The 12841-nt window shown below is 34.0% G+C and overlaps 1 protein-coding gene across 1 annotated transcript in view; it reads left to right on the top strand.

The window, feature by feature from the left end:
* Positions 1–12841, top strand: part of LOC122837990 (carboxyl-terminal PDZ ligand of neuronal nitric oxide synthase protein-like) — a 147013-nt gene that overhangs the window by 35539 nt on the left and 98633 nt on the right. The gene's annotated exons all lie outside the window — the stretch shown is intronic.

Raw genomic sequence — 12841 nt, 5'->3', positions numbered from 1 at the left:
GCTACAGTAATGTTTTTTTGTTTGTTTATTTTTGTAGCAGACACCACAGCCTTCAAGACTCTTTGAGTTGTTCCAGCAGCCTGAAAGGTTGTTGGAAGATTTAATTATTATTTTTGGGTGGGATGATCTCACTCAAAATAGATAGCAGCTGGTGAAGATCCACAGTATTTTCCAGACTTTAAGTCATACATATTTTTTCATAGTTTGGCTTTAAAACTGATCACACCACATAAATGTTATATATATATATATATATATATATATATATATATATATATATATATATATATATATATATATATATATATATATATATATATATATAATATATATATATATAATATATATATATATATATATATAATATATATATATATATATAGTTTAGCTTTGATTGTAGCACATATTTGCTGTGGAATAGTTTTGATAGGCTTCTACAATGTCACAAGATCTATTTCCATTCAGCGTTGTGTTAATTTTTTACTAAAATCTTGCATTGGTGTTTGGTGGGTCTATTCACTGTTCAAAGCCTTTTCGGGAAATCCAAACGTCATTTAGCATTATTAAAATTATTTCTATTCGCTAAATGCCAGAATTATGAGATAATTTACAAAGATTTCATTTATGAATTTGTCAATACATATTTTTACACAAATAGTTCTTTATACAACCCTCTAACCAATTTGGAAAAACTGATTATTTCATGGGCTTCTGATTACTTCATAAAGGAAGTACATCTGAATGTGTTGTAAAATACCAGCTCAACACACTGTTTAGTTTTGTGACATTATGGGGGGGGGAACTGTACAAAGCTAATTGTAGAATAAGGGGCTGGTTTTTACTAAAGCCAAACAAACTACAAAGTGTTGCAAGGAGAACAGCATCCATATTTTGGAGTTGCAAATTCCTAATCTCAATCCTGTGACCCCTTTTTTTTTTCAGAGCTGAAAAGGTGTGTCCAAACAAGGTGGTCTACAAACCTTATTTATTTCCATTCCTCTTGACTCAGTTGGAATGGAATGGACTGATATTCCAGCATATCATTGTCAAGCTATTTGAAGGGCACCCAACAGGTTTGAAACAAGTTGCAGAGATTAAAATACAACAATACCAAAAACTACAGAAAAGTTTCTAATCTTAGGAATTTGTAAAAAGTAAAAATAATTAAAAAAACTTTTAAAATTGTAATTTGTCTGGCATTAGGATATTAATAAAAAATGGCATACTCCTAACTGACCTAAAACAGAAAGTCTTTGGTCTGATTTGGTGCCAGGTAGTGAGAGAAAACATGGTTATGTGTTTTTCTGTACAGTTCATATCTGGTTTTGGTTGTAAGTATGCAAGAAAATTTGTATTTCTGTCTGATAAAGCAGCTTGTTGTATTAAGATTTTATGGGAGAGCTGTAATAGTTGTTAGTGGTGATAGTGAGGAATGGACAAAGCTGAGTAGAATGGGTATGTTCACAATTTTCCTGTCTGGAGGTAAATAACAGTTGTTGTCACATTTGAACAAGTCTGAACCACAATAATGAACAAATGGTCTCTGCCAGACACAACATTGAATTATATTGCTCTATTTTCCTCTGCTGTCTCATTCCCCTTACTGAGAAGAATGTACCAAGGGAGGAGTAATTTTAAGAAGACAAATAAACATCCTACTTATTAGGAGATAATGTCTGAGCTATATGCATTTGTCCCCAGTAATGATGAAACATGGGAAATTGATCTGCATGGTGTTAACGATGAGCTTCCTGTTTGATTACATCATAAAAACAAACTTTGTATTTGTGCTAAAATCAAGCATGTGATTTACCAATATACATATACAACAGATAAAAATGAAAACACAACATAGAACTGCAAAACAGAGACATCATAGAATAACATCTATTTGTTAAAGTCCTTTTGTGGTCTGGTTCATGTGACTTATACTTGACTTTTTCACAAGACTCCAGATTGCACCCCAAACTGCCAGGGAAAGTAATATTGTCTTCCAGTTAGAGATTCCGGTTCCTATTGTAATCATCCTGCCACTTTATCCTAATCTGCTTTCATTTTGTTTGTTTTAGAAAATTTTGTTGTCCTGTGTACGTCACCACAATCACTTTCTTTTGTCCTGGCATTGAAATACTTTGATAGATAAATATGTATAGTTATGAATTTTATGTACTTCTATATTGTTTTCTGAAGAGATACAGATATGTATGGAGATAAAGGAATATTTGCACAGAAAGAGTGAATTATTTTCAAGTGGATTGCAAATTGTTCGCAGTTGTACAACATATGAATCTTTTGTGCTAAGGCATTTGGAAACTTGAAAATATATCTTGAAATTGCTTATCTTTGTTTTTTCAAAATTTAATTGTTACTTGTTAAAAAAGTAAATTTAAATAAGTATCTATTTGCTTGTTAAGCAGTGCTTCTAAACTGACACACAACTTTTTTTGTTTTCATTGCAAACAAATATTTAACATAAATGTAACTCATTAAGTGTCTGGTCCAGCTATGTAGTACAGGTTCAGTCCTGTGCCAGGCTGACAACACATTTATGAATACAGAGTGTGCTTTGTTTAAGTAAATCTCACTGCACATTGGCAGGAACAGGAGACCTGGATGTGTTCAGACCCTTAATAGTGTCTTTGTCATTTATCCGCGTCTGGGAAGATGAGAACATTTCACTGAAATGATGCTGTGCATGCAGAAGCATCTCATTTGGGCCATAGGACTCCGCTGGTGGAAGCATCAAGCTGTATTGGCTCATTTCAGCAGCACTGACTTGTGAGATGGATTTAGTAATAGCGAATGAATGAAAAGGCAAAGTGGCAAAGCGAACACTTAGACATCAAAATGCAAGGGAACCTAATTTAAAATGGCCTTTATTTTATTCCACTATAATAATAATAACACTAAGTGCCATCAGCAGTGGAATAATTTGAATCTATAGCAATTTTGGAATTAGTGAAGAAGGTCAGTACTTTTTGAAATGTGTACTCAGCAATTGGACAGAAATTACTCACAGAAATTTTTCATCCCAAAATTTAAAGTTCATATAATTCTTTAATTTGCATGTTTAGTTTTTTACTCTGTGTACACCATGACATTCAAAGATAAATGTTTTTTTAGGTGAATGGATGAATGGTAGGCACCATTTCATAACAAAAGTTATCTTGAAGCTTGGAAGTTACTGCACATTTGTCTCTTGTTGAAGCTTGTTTACTTAATATTGGTATAATATTGAAATACCTTTTTTAAATTTGTATTTGACTTTGTATTTTATTTTATTTTAAATGAAAATATACATAAGTAAAATTTTATGATGTAACTAATAAAACAGAACTGAAATAAACAGCTTCTAAAAGGACTACCTGACTTTTAAATTTTAATGTATTGTTTTAAAGAAATTTATACAACATGAATTATGTAAGTGGTTTAAAGAAAGCTTTTTGAAATGATTCCAACACAAGTTATTTCCTTTACTTCCATTTTGTTCAGAATAAATTGCCCAATTCAAGCCTATTCATAACCGTCTATGTCTATGCTGTCCAGGTAAGAACAATTACCTTATTAAACAATTAACTGTTTAATCAGGAAGCAAAGATTGTTATTAAGGTGACATAATGATGGAAATGTGAACTTAAAAGCTAATCATAGCTAAGTAAATTACTTCTAACATTGTGTTTCAGTTCTTAAATGCTCCATCACTTTACATCTTGTTTTACGTTGAGAATTTTCTTAACATCCCATTCCCTTTTTAACGCTTTAACTGCCACCTCAAATACTGTCACAGGCAGATCAATGGGTCCGGTGTGCTCATGGCAGTTAAAGAGTTAAAACTATATTTTAGCAGAGTTATGCTACAATGCTACATGACATTCTGTACAGGTTTCAAACATCATTAATTAATATTAGTTCTTGTAACAATACCCTCCTGTGATTCGTTGTGTGGTTAAATTGATGTGCACTAGCAAGATGTTTGTCATTACTGTCCGCCATATATTCTGTAGTTGAGTTAATTAAACTGCCAATTAAAGCTGTGAGGACATATAATTCTTTTCTCTGTCATCTATCAGTTTGTATTACGACAGTCACAACAAACTCCCAACACGCTGTGATTTAATTCTAGCCAAGACTGTCAGCAGAGGCTCCTCTTCGTAATTAGTTGTCTGCACTCTTGCTTTATTTTGCATCATGTTTGTAATTGTGTTTCTTTACATGCATTTTCTGTTTTAGTGAGAATAGAGCTTCAATGCAAGAGTTGTTAAAAAGCTAAAAAAACTCAGTGTGTGTTTCTTTTTTGCTTTAGGCTTTATTCTCTTGAGGTTTGATTAGGGGAGACTTATGGCTAAGTTTTGGAGGAGCTTTATGTTAAAATGTGTAGACTGCGCAGTAATTTGAAATGAAAAACTATGAGGATAGAAAACTTGATGTTGATGAAGTATGCATCCATGACTTCCTCAAATGCCAATATCGCTCCCTGAGGACCAAATGATCATTGGTTCAACAGTTATAGTAACTCTGCTTTTGTTGAACTTGTTGTAAACTTTTTTTTTATGAGATATTGAACAAAACCCATTGAATTTCCAGAGACTAGAGTAGTCAGAAAAAGTTGATCTATAAATGTATTTTCATTTTATTTACTGACAATTTACTTCTTTTAAATCTTTATACTAATTAACACCTCTCCTGGGTTTTATGATCACAAGTAGACTCTCCTTAATACGTAATTAAGGAGAATACAACTCTTGTGAGAACTGTGTTCTCATAAGTGTTCTGAATGACCTCCTGTAATTACATCTTTTTTAAAATTAGTACACTTTCTGCTGTGCTTTTTCTTTCATTTATTTGCATAAAAAATCAAAGACTTAAGTATTAAAGTATTTCATACATGCACAGCATACTATCTTGCTTTGTATGTGGGTCTAAGTCTGAAAAGTATTGAAAGCATTTTGTGAAACAAACTCCCATCATCTTGTTTTCCCTCGTATTCCCTTTTTTTATGGTCATTATGTATCTGGGTATCTGGATGAAGAATGATCATTTATAATATACTATAAATATTGTCTGACTGGGGCGTTCTGTGGTGGCATGGGGTGTTGGCACGCCCCACGTTTGGGGGCTTTGTTCCTTGACGCGGACGTCACGGGTTCGAGTCTCGGTCCCGACGACCTTTGCCGCATGTCTTTCCCCCTCTCCTCGCCCTTTTTCCTGTCTACCTACTGTCACAAAAATATGAGCTACTTGCGCCGCAAAAACTCTTTGGAGAAAAAAATTGAAAAAAAAAAACAAACAAAAAAACTGATTGTCTGACCATATTTTAATAAAGGTTGAATGCTTTTTATGCAATCTCTGAGTGTGCCATAGTGGTGAAAAATATTAGCTTGAATCAGTGGTTCACAAAATCGGTCCTCAAGGCTCGGGCTCCTGCATGTTTTAGTTCTCTGGCGGTAACAACAACAATTTTAGCATATCAGTGTTCTTCTTAGGCCATCTAATGAGCCTTCATTTGATCCTGGTGCAATAAACCAGAGTGAGAACCAAAAAAGAACTAAAACAATAGATTGAAAAAGAGATTGTAGATCTCAACATGGATTTTATTTGGTTAAATAAAGGTTATTATTAAGATTTTCATTTTTTCTTTTAGGTTTGACTTGGTGTGTAGGATTTGCTCATATTTTGTTTCCTTGTCTCGGAAACTAAAAAATATATAAAGTCATCTGTCTAAATCTTAGATAAATGTAACAGTTGATTGTAACAATACATCATAATAAAAGGAAAATATGGGTAGGAGAGTCTTGATGGAGGAAGTCTCTATTAATCCATCCTCATCTATAATCAGAATTTGCAGACTGTTATTTACTATAATTTTATCTGTTTTGTTGTCATTACCTGTTAGCATTTTAAAGGTATGTGTTTTTGGTTCAACATACTAGCTGCCACCTGTGCATAAAAAAATGAAGATCTTCTTTCTCTTTTTGAAGTTTTTCAACATCATCTATGGTCTCAAGCAGTCTCTGTAGATTTCTGAAGCCTTTGGATTCAAAGCCTTGTTTTGGCAGGGTTCATCTTCCTTTAAAGTTCAAAGACTCTGCAATAAAGACAGTTGCTTAAGATTTCACGTTTATTGACAGAAATAGCACAGGTACTAGAAGATCTGGAGACAGGATCACAGTTACCTTTTCATGCCACACAGTGTGTAAGTCAGCCATTCATTATCTTCAAGGGCGACTGTCCATTCTGTGGCATAAACATGTCTTATTTTGTATAACTTAAGGTCTAAAGAACAGGAGCCATTCAAGCCATTCTGTTTTTTGACAGTTTCAAGGCAATGGGCAGCTTTCATTCATAAGCCAGTAGCTCTTGGCTTGATGTAAAAAAAATGTAAAATGTAAAAGCATGTTATTTTATCTGTGCCAATATTTGGAAGAACATGTTTTGCATTGCTATAGTGGAGTTTACATAGTTTTAACTTATAATGTTTTACATCATTATCGTTGTTGTTAGATTGTAAATTCATATGTGATTATTACATTAATGTGTGCGCATTAATGTTTGACAAAACCACCTTATACATTTAGGAGAAAATGTTGTTTTTGATTCCATGACATAACTCCATTACTAAGATTGATGAAATTGGATGGATCCTATAGCATCTTGAACACAAATGGTTTTGGAAAATGAAATGCCTTTTATAAACAACCTTGCCTGAGATTGAATCAGCCAGCGGCCTGTGGAGGAAATAGGAAGAGGGGAGGAATGGGGAGATGTGTAAAGAAAAGATAAGAGGAGGTGAGGAGTGTGTAAGGAGCAAGAGAGAAAATAGAAACTGTATGATCAAGTGAGAATGTGACAAGAGGAGCCAGCCACTCCATCATATTTGTATCTGTATATATGGGGGGGAAACAAGTGTTAAGAATGACTGAGTGGTTAGGCAGAGCAAATTAACAAGGATTCACTGGAATGTGCAGTATTTAAAATGAAAGCACAAGATGGATGATAAAAAGACAACTTGAGTCCAAGTTGACCATATAAAATTGAGACGATGTTAAAAGTTTCTCTTTGGCACACAAAGAGATGCATGAGATGGTGAAAAAAATATATGGGCTTCTTTTCTATATCCTGGAAAATGGATTTAATCAACCGATACAGAGGCAGTTCTTTATTGTTGATGGACTATACAGCAATGGCCTGTGTAAGAATATCCTGTAACTGATTTCAGTCCATTGACTTTTTCCCCTGGCAGTAAGAAGAATCTGATTCCATAAGAAAATGTTGGTTAAATATCGGATTAATAAAAAAGAAGAGTAGTGGAGCAGTAAATTTTAACAACACGATTGTAAGTATCTGAATTGGGCTCCAATATCGAATCTGTGTATTTTTTTAAAAAATACCCACAATGTTGCTTTGATTGTGTGTGATTTATTTGAATAAACATTATAGGTTTATTCTGTGGCCTGATAAAACTTGCATTATGTTAGAAGTTAAAGTTAAACCAATCAGAAGAACATTGTAACTGTACATATTGCAATTTATGTAGATAATGGTAACAGAAAATAGAAAAAATATTGAGTTAAATTATTATTGTTGCAACAGTCAGTTATATTGTTGTTGCATGGTCTGATTTTGTGCAGCAGAAATAAAGAAATTAGATAGAAGTGAACCAGTCTGCAAATCTAAGGTGACTAAGCACTAGTGCTGAAAATATCAGTGAAATTGATATTTTGTGACTTTAAAAGTGTTTTTCTTCTCTGGAGATGCTCATTGAAAATTCTTCTTAATGTCAGCATTCTGATAAGCACATAGCACACACAGCTAGTATTATAACTTTTTGTCACAGGAATAGCCTTGTTTTGAACATGAAAGATAAAATGACGAACATAGAAATAGCTGAAAACAGCAGCAAAACAAGAAAGCATCTCTTTAAAGGTAGTAGTGAGGCAGGGGGTAAAAGAGTTTAAAAATGTGCCTCTTGTCTGTCCAGGAGTCCTTCAGTTTCTTCCTGAAGTGAAAAATAGAGACAGAAAGCTTTATTATTGTACTAGTGGCACAATTTGTACTCTAACTGCTTCAACTGTTGTGTGGTTTTTGCGTCTTTATCCCACTTGAGATTTTTCCCTGGGTAGGAAAATGTAATAACCCTCTGCCCTTATCTTTCAGTAGCTACCTTTTGTTGTCTGTTTGGAAGCTTTCAGTTGCCCTGAAATGGTTCACTACATTCATGAATTAATTGTAATTTGTTGTGTATTGAGCCAATACGAAGAAAAAAAGAGCTGGACTTAGTTTATAAAGACAAACCTTTTGTGGTGTATTTGGACCAAATCTCAATATCAACCTGATATACGTTTAAGTGAAATTCAAATAGAACAATTTAAGTTGGGTTTTATGAAGCTTTAAATTGAATTCTGTTCATATTATTAGACATGTAGCATTAATCTACATAAAAAAGTACAATTAAAAAAAGGTGTGTTGTTGCTGCATGGAAGCAATTTCCTCAAGAAATACAAACTTATCAAACAAAATGACACACCTTTCAGTTATATTTTGTAGCTTTAGAGCTGAAAAAAGTCTCCAACAAGTTTCCCTAAGCTCTTTCTGTGGAATATTCTTTATGCTTTACATTTTGATTAGAGGATTCTCTGCAGAGGTTAAAAGCTTGTGGTTTTCATCTCATTGAGCAGCAATGCAGCAGTATACACTTTTAAGACTTTGAATTGGCATAATTGTGAACTTAATGATCTGAGCTTTTAATTAAGCTTCATATTCCAACTACCGTAGGCTATTCCTCCTCAGCATTCTCTTTGTCTTCCTTTGTCTCCTTTCATCACATTCTCCTCATTCTTTTTACAGCTCCTCTTTATCCCATTCCCTCCCTCTAGAGAGGATGTCATTGAGAGAGATGTGTGCTTGTGATTGGTCAGGGAAAAACCTTGGTGCTTAAAATGTACCAGTTTTGAGCCTACACTTAAGTCATTTTATGACTTAAGTGTAGGTAAAAAGTGGAGAATCAGTCACCAACTATTTTATTGGCAAATATTCTGTGCTTGCTCTCAGGCTCAGAGAGCAAGCACAGAGTGTGTTTTATTGTATTTATAAGGTCTGAAGTTACAGTCTGCACTGTACTCAGGAAGATTATTGTTGAACTACATCAGTGAAATGGTTAATTCAAGATGAAAAATGTGTTTTCTTGTCTTTTTTTTCTTTTTTCTCTTTATTTTTTGCTTAAATCAAATCAAATTTCAATCAAATTTTATTTGTATAGCACATTTCAGCAGCAAGGCATTTCAAAGTGCTTTACATTAAATCAAACACAAAAACACAATGCAACATAGAATCAACAATAAAAATACAACATCAAGTCAGATTCTGTCAATAAATGTGCAATTGATTACGTTTCAAATACAACTCTAAACAATTCCTTATTAAAGAATAAGGAATAGAAGTAGACGTGTAGGTGGAAGGATTTAATGCAATAAATGGGATGCAAGTTCCATGATTATTCTTGTGGTGCTCATGAGCCACGCAAAGCAATTGCTCAGCTGCAATGAATGTGTGAAGATCATTCCTGCATCTTTTTGAGTGGCACAGAATTTTGTGAATTTTTGCAGGACTGGATCATATAAGATAACGCAAAAAGACATGCATAAAAGTTGAAGATTGCAAATATGAATAATTAGCAGAGTAGAGAAAAAACAAAACAAAAGCAGTCCTCCAAATAATTCAGTAAGTCTAAATTATTTATTTTTAACAAGCTATTTCATTTGCTTCAATTCACCACAAGCTACTTTAAACTGCTAAACTCTTCAAATAGACCTTAATTGGTATTGAGCATTTTGACCCCTTTACCATACAATACGTTTTGAGATTTGGCCCCATTGTATCCGTAATATCCAATGTAATAGACTGTCATCTTCCTTCGAACATTTCATACCATCTTTAATAATTTTGGTAAAAAGGAATATTCAATATTATGCTCATAATTTTCTACAAATGTCTCCAACTCCAGCTGCTTAGAGACTACAACTACTGTGGTGCAACTTTAAAATACATCTCCACTCCAAGTTCGACAGAGATCTATACTGAAAATTCCATTGGTTTAAATGTGTTTGATCAGAACTAGATCTAACAGTTGGTTGTTGAAAGACTGGTATTGGAGTTAAGGAAAAGTGGATGTATAAATGATATACACCAACTGGATGCAGCTTAGGTTTATTGTGGTTTGAACATGAATCAAAATCTCTCATATATCAGGGTTCAAACAGGCCAGGCAGGGACAGGATCGAAAATATATTGGAATGTAATGTAATTGAAAGTTTTCAGACAATAATGTTCAATTTAAACATCTTACACATGAAATTTGAATATCTTTAGGACATAAATCCTTCAAAAATGTTTTGATTAAGTTAATAAAATATTACAATAAAAACTAAACAGACAGAGAAACAGAAATAGATACTATTCATTCTGTCTTGTCTCAGTTGTTTACTGGCTTTCTTGCTTGTGTCTTCATGCACATGTGAATTTGTCCTCGAAGTCATAAACTTTACTTCTCTCAATGAGTTGCAGTAATAAGCAGAACTGCAAGTTGGAGCGGTTACCAAAAGACTCCATTGTGACATGGAATGATCACTGAGGCTTCCAAAATGATCAATTTTATGGAAACAGGAAACAGACTCTTAAGAATCCACAATTACAATACGTGGTCCAAGGACAGGAACTGCAGCTGTTGACTTGTTAGCTTGATGGATGAGGTTATTCCTTTAATTAATTACCATTTGTTTACACAAACGTTGATATTCTTTTATTACAGGACATTTATGGGCCTTCAAGTTTTTGTACCTTTTAGCAAAACTCGTTTCTGTAATGCTCAGCAGCCCATTTTTTCACTCTGTTTTCCCCATCAGTGCATTTAGGCAGCAAAAGCTTCCCATCTGTGAGCCATGCTATAGATATGGATCTGGACTGTGTTGCAATCCATCTTCATGGCTCAATAAATATTCTGAACACCCTGCCTGTTACTCAGGTGCTACATTTGAGGGGCACACCCCATTGGAATGAACCCCTGTTGTTGTGAAATGAATATTTGCGCTTTCCTCAAGTGCAGCAGTTGCAGTACAAATCACATCTCTGCTGTGTTATTGTGGTGGAAGCTGAAGGCACCAGGGAGACTGTGCAATGGTCGGTATGGATTCAGTGATATTGCCTGTTCAGTGAGGAATAGACGGCTTATTAAACATAAGTGCTCTCTCTTGTATTATGGCACACACACTTAACCAGTCAAATGTTGTGTGATATATTTTTTAAATTGCTTCTGCGATCATTTCAGTGGAGGTCATTCATGCAGTCTATCAGGCATTTAAAACATGTTTATGCAGCACAATCATCATTGCAGCATATGCCAAGATGTTCATTAAACTATGTATCAAAGTCACATGAACACCTTTGTAGATTAAAATTTGAGAATCAGTAGTTGCTGTGACAAATCTCTCATACTGACAAGATATTACAGAACATATGAGTGCATAGTGCTGTATTTCTTCACTCTACTGAAGAAAATTCCAGACATACATGAAACTATCTTAATTCTAAGACAAGCATCTAAAGAAAACTTACTTTAATTCGGTGGCATGTATGCAAGGTACAAGTAGTTCTTCAGACTCCATCAATCAGTACATCTTACTGAGACTTTGTAGGCTAGAGATCATCTTTTAAGTACAAAAATATTAGGCAGACCTAACTAGAACCAAAGGACATCAGTATGCACATAATTTCCAGAGTGTAAACACATCAGCTTGGCATGTGAGGTATTTTCACCACACAGTGTTGTTTCCATGCAATCTGTGCAACGCAACTAGGTACAGTGCAGCACAAAGACCTGGGAGTAATTTACATAAATTACCAGTAATTATCAAATGCTGTTTTTATATAATTTTACAATTTAAATACTGTAAAAGCAAATGAGAACTGTGAAAATGTTATTGCCTTCCATATGCACCTTATATCCCGAGGAGGTACATAAACCTGAAAATAGAATATTTTTTCTGTTCTTTTCAGTTCTGGAAATGGTAGAAACATCCAGGCAGAGCTGCATACAAACACACCTTGATTCTCATAACTATAGCAGTCAGGAACTTTCCAGTAAACACAGCAAGGAGTTGATTGGGCTGCTTCACTGTGATGTTCAACCTTCTTGTTCTCCTTCTTAAGCAACGCTAACAAAGCACTGAGTTATTTTGTACCCTCGTATCACGTCCATAATCCTTGATATAGCCGCAGACATAAAATCACTGACAATTTGCAACAAAATGTCCATTTGTCCTAAAAACTGAACATGCTGTACAATTTTCTTTCATTTTTATTTTCCGTGTTTAAATGTGGCACATATTTAAAACTGAATCTGTTCTCTGTAGAGCAGCAGTTATTATTGAGACAAACCTGCAAACATAAAGCATTGTGTAATGCTGCTTTTATAGGAACAGAACATTTTTTCTTGGAAGGGAAAAAGAAAGAGAAAACCAATACTAAAATCAATATGTAGTACACCCAAGTGAAAGCACAAAGCAGTCTGAATGAAGATTAGTAGCTAGGGTTGATGGACTGAAAGACAAAAAAAATAGACACCTTTCTTTTGTATGTATGAAATGGGTTGATTGAATTCAAATATCATCAGTGAAAAACACAAGCATAAATTTATTAGGTAGCCACATAATAATTTGGCATTGGTTAGCTTAGTGCTTAGGTTTTCTGATATTTTTAGTTACATCCCTGATAAATAATTATATTAATACAAAAGTTACAACTTTTTTGAGTTGCCTTTGATTAATATCAACTGAAACATTAATTTCAT

This window comes from Gambusia affinis, linkage group LG10 (genome assembly GCF_019740435.1).
Source record: "Gambusia affinis linkage group LG10, SWU_Gaff_1.0, whole genome shotgun sequence".
Lineage (NCBI taxonomy): Eukaryota > Metazoa > Chordata > Actinopteri > Cyprinodontiformes > Poeciliidae > Gambusia > Gambusia affinis.
The sequence above is the reverse complement of the archived record's forward strand: the minus strand, read 5'-3'. Positions and strand labels throughout refer to the sequence as shown.